Here is a 9,174-nt window from a genome sequence, read left to right on the forward strand (position 1 = left end):
GATAAGTTTTTGCATGCACTAGTGTCCCTAATAATGTAAAAAAACATATGGCGGCAATTCTTAATGCTAACAAAGGTAAAAAAATTGTCAAACATAGGATGAATGAGAAGATAGCTAGTTTATATACACCATCAAACAGGAATGATACAGAAGAGCAATATAATAATGAGCTGGACATGGTCACAAGATTGAGTTTACATTAACAATATCAGAGGGAACGTGGGTTTAGAATGCCCGGTGGGTCTAGCTCAGACATGCATGGTGGGCTTAGCTCAGATATGCATGGTGGGTCTAGCTCAGATATGCATGGCGGGCCCAGCTCGAGCATGTATGGGGGGCCCAGCTCAAATATGTATGGAGGGGTTGGTGGCAATATGTATCAAGGAGAATCAGATGTTGAAGAAATTGTTTATAAGTTACCTAAGAGTGCCAGTATTGCAGGTCATGGTCATAAAGACCCATTTCTCTGAAAGCCTAAGTCACAACAGATGACCCTAAAAGGCATGGTTAAAGGTACAAGAAACATGTTATGGAGATATGTTGGTAAATGGTTATACGATAAATGGATTCCCTTTGATGCAGCCAATAGCCCATATTTTCCACCTATGGTCAGTACAATCCAGAGAGTCGGGCCCGGGGTACCCGACGGCATATGAGCTCAGTGGGCCAATATTAGATGAAAAGGTGGAGGAAGTTAAAAAGTGGATTGAAGAATATAAACAGAGTTGGCAAAGGACAGGCATTACTCTCATGAGTGATGGTTGGTTGAATAAAGTTAGCAAAAAGGAGTTTTTAAACTTCGTGGCCTATTCCCCAAAAGGTACAGCTTTTTTGTCTAGCAAAGACGTATCAGGGACGAAGAATGATGCAAACTTCTACGTACGACTATATGATCAGATAGTGGAGGAGGTGGGAGATAAGTATGTAGTCCAGTTTATTACGGACAATGCGCGTGCATGTGTTTCTGCGGGCAGCAAGTTGATGGATAAGAGGAAGCATCTAGTATGGACCCCGTGTGCTGTACACAGCATCGATCTTATGTTAGAGGAGATCGGTGAGATCAAAATTGTGAAGGAGACTCTAGAGGAAGCAAGGTTGGTGTCGAGATTTATATACAACCACTCTAAAATTTTATTTCTGTTTAGAGAACACTCTAAAAAAAAAGAGATAATCAGGCCTGCCATAACCCGCTTTGCGACCGATTACTTAGTTGTGGACTCCATTCGAGAATATGAAGGTACATTAAAGAGATTGTTTACTTGTGAAGAGTAGTTAAATGACCGCCTCTCGAAGTCTAGTACCGGTATAAAAGTGGACAACATAGTCTCAAATAGGCAGTTCTGGTCTCGATGTTCCAGTGTTGTAGAGGCCACTGCCCCTTTGGTCACGGTGTTAAGAATGGTGGATGCTGACAATAAGCTACCATGGGTATCATTTATGAAGGTATTGAGAGGGCAAAATCAGCAATTGGAGAGAAGTATAATTTTGCTAGTAAAGTGATCGAGATTATAGAAAGGAGGTGGAACACCAAATTTGGACGTCCAATTCATTATGCTGGTAAATATATATTTATATCATTATAATGTTTCAGTTTAAATCATTTTTTAATGAAATTGTAAATGACATTTTTCTACCTATATATTTTTTAGGTTACTACTTCAACCCAAATTTTTTTATATTTGACACCTGAACAACCCCACAAGATTATGGAAGGGGTCAGATACATTATTGCAAGGTTGGAGAGAAGCCATCGAAACCCAGTAGCAGCAATACAAGAGGTATTATTTAACATTTGGATAAGAACTTCATTGAGTTGTTATATTTGTGAGGAATAATGCACTAAAACGTAATGTATTTGTTTTAGCTTGCTATGTATAGGGATGCTATAGGATCCTTCAGAACTAGACTTGCCAGAAATTCTCGAACTATGATGGATCCAGGTTATCCCCTCGTTAATATTTTGTTCATTCATATATTTAATCTTATGATTTGTTCTTGCCCTTACAATGCTTTTTGCATTTTAATCCAGCTGAATGGTGGGAGATATACGGTACTGATGCACCTCACCTAAAAAGGATAGCAATCAAGGTGCTCTCCCAGACATGTTCTGCTACTGGCTGTGAGCGCAACTGGAGTACGTTCCAATGGTTGCATACTACTAGGAGGAATCGACTCGCTTCTGAGAAGCTTCATAAACTAGTCTACGTTCATTATAATTTAAGTCTCAGAGAGCGACAAATAAGAAGGAAGCTTGAAGACTATAGGCCGATAGACTTAGACACAATATTTGTCACAGACACAGCAGACCAAATGGTAGTAGAAGAGAAGGAGCCAGTGTTACACAAGAGAGCATTCATTGAGGCTATCGGTGATGAAGATATTGAAGAAAGTGATGAGCAGCATGAAAGAGGAAGCAGTCAGCCAACGTATTTATAATTCGTCGGAGATGTCGGTGATATTGCACCTAATGAGGGAGAGTGGGAAGGGGGTTCTAAGAGAAAATAAGGGAAGGGGATCTAAGAGAAAATGAGAGAGATGATGATTCTGAGGCCACCCTATCCCAGCCATATTATTCACATATCGAGTCCCAACAGCAACAATGCAGGGATGAGCACGACAGTGCAGGTGAGCATGAAGGATGAACAAGCTTCGGGGATTTTGGATCGGGAACACAACAAAACACTAACACTCAGATTTGGGAATAGTCAGACGCCTGCTAATATCGATGATTCGTTTTTAGATCGAATCAATGAATTGTCAAACGAATTCAATCAATGCCACCAGCGTGACCAAGAAGAACAACAACGTCGTCTATAATTTTATTTTTAGATCGTATGTTACTAATTTTATGCTTTATTGTAGTCCATGTATGTTGATATACTTATTCCATGATAATTTTATGTTTATCCTTTTGTGTGATGTAAATTAAATGCTGAATGGCGGTTCATGTAGGGAAATAACATATCAATATTCGCATATTCATTCAAAAACATGAAAATTCTTAATGGAGTACCCTCATTTCTTATTGAATTCTTAAAAAAAAATACTTATAATGAATTTTAATAATTTTTTCGGATTTTTTTGAAGCTTTATTCTGACTGATTCACTCAATTCCCGATCTGGATCGCCGATTCGCCGATCCGGATCGATTTTTTGGGTGCCCGATCTGGGTCCCCGATCCGTTTTTTAAACCATTGGTTTGTTCTAATTTGTTTTTTTTACTTTCCTAAGGTGCTTTTTTTGGGAAACTACAGGCATGTATATTCATATCGCATTGTAACCAACCAAGCTACTATGCATTTAAAGGTAACTCTCATAGTTTCCATATTAGAGAATTTTTTGCTAATATCCCTTTTAAGTTTTAAATTTTCATTATCATATAAATCTTCCAAAAGTTTGACGGTACGTTTATATTATTTTTTTTTTTAAAAAAAATTTTCCTTCAAAATTGCCCTTACATGGGACATTGAAGGTGCAGGGTTAATATTTTATACTCATATTTTTAGTTTAGACATTACTGATTCGATGTTTTTTGATATATCAACTTTTAACTTTGAAGATCCAAAGTTGATGTTTATAAAAAAAAAAAAAACTACAACAAACTTTGAGAACATGAAGTTAAAAGATGAAAAAAGAACTTCTCTTATTACTGTAAAGTTTCTTGTTTGATAAAAAAAAAAAACTTTAATTAAGAACTCCACAATACTGTTCATCTTCCTATTCTCGCGTAAAAAAAAAGTTTCGAGCCAAAAGTCGAAACTTAAAATAAGAACTTGGTTTAGGACTTCACCCCCCGAAACTTAGCTTCATTTTAGAGCTTCAACCCCCGATAACCCTAGCCCTCTTCGATCCCATCTTTCCATCTTCACCGTTGAGCACCCCTCTCTTCACAGCATAACCCCTCTCGTCTGTTCTTCGATTTCAGCTGAAGCAAAAGCGAGAAAGCAAAAGCAAGCTCAAGGATTTTATTGATTTCTCTGGAGCGAGCGCAGATGGATCATCACATCACATCAGGCTTCAAACCCCGATCGAATCACTCAATAGATGATGTCTCGCTGAGCATTTATTTTCCTGATCCAAAGTGACCTCGCCTCATCTCTCTCTCCATCTAAAACCCTAACACTAAAGCAGTGTTTTCTCTCTCCCTAAATTCAAATGTATTTGTGACTTTCAAATCAGTCCCAAATCTCAATCTCTCTCTCTCTCTTTCTCTCTCACCATCAAACCCCCAAATCAGACCTTTAACAAATTAACACTCGAGGGGATTGAACAATCATGTACTTGTTCGTTCTCTCTCTCTCTCTCTACACACACGGTATTTGTTTGTTCCCGAATTTTTATTTTTGTTTTATGTTTTGGTGTTTTTTGTTGTTACTTTTTTTTTTCATTTTCCTTCTTTTTTTCATTTTTTTTTTCTTTTTCTGGGTGTTTTTTTTATGCTAAATTTGAATTTGGGTTTACTGTATATTAGTTAAGTTTTACTTATTTTTTGATTGCCTGTAGAATCTACAAATCTAAGAGGCTTAGGATCATTCCTTATTTGTCTGAATTATTTGCAACAATCATGTATCCTCTAGTTTGCATTATGCTCTGTCGTGATGCTTTTTTTTGAAAATAAATTATAATTTGATCAAAGTCACAAACTAGATCACATGAAACGCTGGATTTATGATTTTTTGTTTCCGTTTGTCTCAAATTTTGTATTTTTTTTTGCTTTTGATTTATGTCTATGCTGCTTTTGGTTATTTCTGATTTTTTTTCTTTTAATGCATTGTGTCGTCCGTTTTTTATGTAAACGTTTAATTGGGGTTTGCAGTATATGAGTTAATTTTTATACTTCTTATGTGTGCCTCTTCCATTGTGTAGCAATGGGTTAGTGTTTTTCTTTATTTGTAGGTTTCTTTCCTATTCTGCTTTTTATGTATAATTTTGTCATGTGAAATTGGCATTGGCGTTTTGATGCAGGACAAGATTCCCTTACTTATTAAAATTTAGGGATGTATTAAGATGAGGTGGCAATAGTCACTTGATGCTCATTTGTGGTAATGGTCACTTGATCCTAGGAGCTTATTAAATATAGAAACCATAAACTTTTTAACTTTCAAAGGATGTTATCAAACACAGAAACCCCAAGCTTCTTATTACATAAATATATAATATATATTTTATATAACATAGTGTATTTTATATTTATTTTTTTATAAAATATATTATCTTACATAAATTTATAATATATATAACATAATATTGTACTTTTTATTTTTATTATCATTTTATATTTACATAAAATAATATAGTATATTGTACATTGTATTTTATATTTATTCTATTAATATATATTTTTATTATATAATATTATAAATATTTATTATATTTTATAATATTTATAACATACTATTATATATAAGATACTGTATTTTATATTTATTTCTAATATATATATATATATATATATATATATATATATATATATGAAAGTATCTTATATTACATAAATATATAATATATATAACATGGTATAATATATAATATAGTGTATTTTATTTTTATTTTATTGATATATATTTGTATTATATAAGATATACTATATAGTGAATTATTTTATTAATCTTTATTTTTATTATATAATATACATAAAATAAAATAATATATATATATATATTTATTTATATAAAATAATATAATATATTAAATTGTATATTATATAATAAAATATATACATTTTATATATAGGGTGCGGGTTTCATAAAAAAAATTTCCAAAGTTTAAGTTCCAACTCTTGGGTTGGAACTTTTTTTTAAAGCAAGATTGGAACTTGAATAGTTCCTTGAAGTTTCGTTTGAAGTTCAATTTTTTTATCAAACACGAAACTTGAATAGTATTAAGAAGTTCTAAACTTCCAAGAATAAACTTCTTGTTATCAAACACGCCTTAAATATTAGAAGTTTATGTACTTATCAAAATAATCATTTATTTTTTATTAAAAAATTATTTAAATAAGTAGTTTTACCATCAAGTAAAGGCAAATTTAAAATTTTCACAAAAAAGGCACATTTAAAATTTTCACAAAAATACAAAGGTATTTTGGAAGTTAGTGTCATAGAACTTTATTTGTAAAATGTCATTGTCATTTAGTTAAAATTTGAACTTTACCCCTTATGGAGAGAACAAAATATCATTTGTCTTATAGTAATATTTACAAAATTGCCCCACAAAAGTAATTTTTTTAAAAAAATACACTACAGAATTAACAAATCCAGCATTCACAACTCTCTCTATCTTGAACCTTTGTAATTTGAAGGGTTGTGAAGTTTAGATTATCATGGGCGATAATCTAAACTTCACAACCCTTTAACTAAAGGATAAGAGCACACTATAAATAAAGTTTCAGGTCACTAACTTTCAAAATGTCATTATATTTTTGTAAAAATTTCAAATTTGCTCTTGCTTGATCGTAAAGTTACTTATTTAAATAATTTTATAATAAAAAAATAATAATTGTTTTGATAAATATACTGATCACAACCCCTTCTAACTTGAATCTTTGTATTTTGAGAGGTTGTTAACTCTAAACAAACTATATATATATACGATTTGTATAGAGCAGAGGCTCTAAACAATCAAATTAGAGCCTACTTTTCAAATAGTATCGAGAAATGTAATTTCAATATTAGAAAGTTTTTTGATAGCTTTAAATTATATTTTCATTTTTAGTTATAAAATTTAAAGCTTTAAAAATAGTGCATGTCGAGTAGATATTTGAAAACTTGAAAATATTGAAAATTGAAGGTCTAAAAATGTGCTATAATATGCATTATTTTTAAAACTTGAAGTCCATTTTTTTCTTATGTCCGTACATCTTGATGTTGAGATGGTAATTTGATAATATTTGGGCATCAAAGCAATCTTTGCTAATGAAAGTTTTGAGGTAGGCTCGAATGTGATTGTTTAGAGCATAAGCTCTTATATATATATACATATATTATACTATTGGCCGGCACGCCTATGCCAATGGGGTGAATCGAACGGGTGGGATCAGCTTTGTGGACTTTTAACGGTTGTGATCGCTCTTGACTTGATTTCAAACCCATTTCAAATCAACCTATGCAAATGGCCTGATGGACCACACTATTATATCTCTCTATTGTCATAGGGTAGCGGGTCTCTTTCTCTCTCAAACAAGAACCCAAATCTCTCGCTCTTTTGCTGCCCCCTCTCTCTCTCATCTTTGGTTCAGGATTGCCCTCACTCTCTCTCGTGTTTGTGCCTTGCCTCTGTCTCTCTCTCGAGTTTGTGCCCCCTGCCTCTCTCTCTTTCTCTCGAGTTTGTGCCCCTGCCCTCTCTCTTTCTCTCTTGTTTGTGTCCTACCCCCTCTCTTTCTCTGCCATGAGTTTGTGCCCTCTGCAGCTTGGTCTCCCACTCTCTCAACATAGAAGACAAAACAAGAAGAGGAGAAAAAAAGCAAAAACTCTCTCTCTCTAGAAAAATATTTTGGATTCTCTCTCTAGGAAAATCTTCTCTTTGATCATAGGAACCAGAGGTAAATTTTGGTTAACGCAATGGACAATGAAGAGACTACAAAATGCTTATGGGCGAAAATGAACAGCATTTTTGCACATAGATTTGACGCCGTTCGATGTTTTCGGACAGTGTGGATTAAGACCATCACAGACATAGCATGTATGTGGCAGTTCGTCACGGATATAGCATGTCTGTGACGAGATTTTTTTTCACGCAAAATTGACTCATAAAATATATGAGGATTGCCACGGCTCCTGTAAGTCCGTGATTGTTTTTAAGTGAGCGAAACATTGTTGCAATTCGCCTATATGCGTTTTTAAGACTTTTATGGAGTATTTTTTAATAAGGGTATGTTTTGTTATTATAAAGGGTATAACATCATCTATATGGGGTGTGATATCACCCACATGAAACATACTAGTGACATTTAATGCTCCATGTGGGTGACGTCACAACCTAGGTAAATGACATCACACCCCACCTAATGATCAAAAATATTTTTATTGAAAAAAATGATCTATGTACAAAATAAAGGTATACAAATGTTCAAATTTTGTTGAGCACAAAAATAAATTACTCCATAGTGTGAACACCTTAACATAATCCTATTTTTATATGGAAGTCAGACATATCTACATCAAAATAAGATGCAACGAATAAAAATGAAAAAAATATTTCAAATAATTGTCTTCCTTCTTTATGGACTTTATCTCTCTTGTATTTCTTCTTTAAGAGGCACTTACTCTATCTGGTTTCCTTCTCTCTTCAAGGGGATTTCTCATCAATATGATTTATCTCTTGATAAAGTGTCAAATTTATACTGTAGAAGTTTTTGTACTTCAAAAACTAACTCGCAAAAGGTTATTCTGAGATCGAAAAACTTTACAATTGATCATCTCAACTTCAAGATGTATGAAATATAAGAGAGATAAAAAAAGGGCTGCATAAAACTCATTGTTTTTTTTTTTGTCCCTACCCAAAGTAAAGTGAAAGCTTTCTACGTGACTCCACCTACATATAAATTAGAAAAATTGTTTCATGAGTTGGGTGACACATTTTTATATTTGCGTTTCCCAGTGTCTATAGCATTTATTCTAAAGATGGATGCAAATAAGCAGCCAATCTAAAAATAGTTAAAATTAACAATCTAAATATTTTACTTATTAAGTTATTATTTTAATTTTAAAAACTTATTTAATTTGTCATATTCATAATCTCCATATTAGAGGTTATATGTCCTTAGAAATTTGGTCCAAAAATCAGTCTCAATTTTTTTTAAGAGGTGTCTCATTTTTACATGGACTCATAGAAACTGTATCTTATAAATTATATAAGATTTTCACTTCTAAGCCTTTCAATCCAAATGGACAGTTAGGATTGCTCATGTCACACCAAAACACTGTTTAATTTTTAATTTATTGTCTACAAAACATTTGTGAGTGAAATTTGGAGTGTCCCATCTTCTTATTGGGGGCACAACTACCTATACTTTTTATAAAAAAATAAATTTTTCGAGAAAATACATAACCAAAATGCCCCCAAAAGTTTCATTGGCATTTTGATAAATTTTCATCAAAAAATATTTTTAATATTATTTGTATCCTATTCACCATTGTTAGATTTGTGCATTACCCAAATTTTGTTGGAAGAGAA

This window comes from Amborella trichopoda, chromosome 2 (assembly GCF_054954075.1).
Source record: "Amborella trichopoda isolate Santa Cruz 75 chromosome 2, AtrichopodaSantaCruz75HAP2 v2.0, whole genome shotgun sequence".
NCBI classification, from domain to species: Eukaryota; Viridiplantae; Streptophyta; class Magnoliopsida; order Amborellales; family Amborellaceae; genus Amborella; species Amborella trichopoda.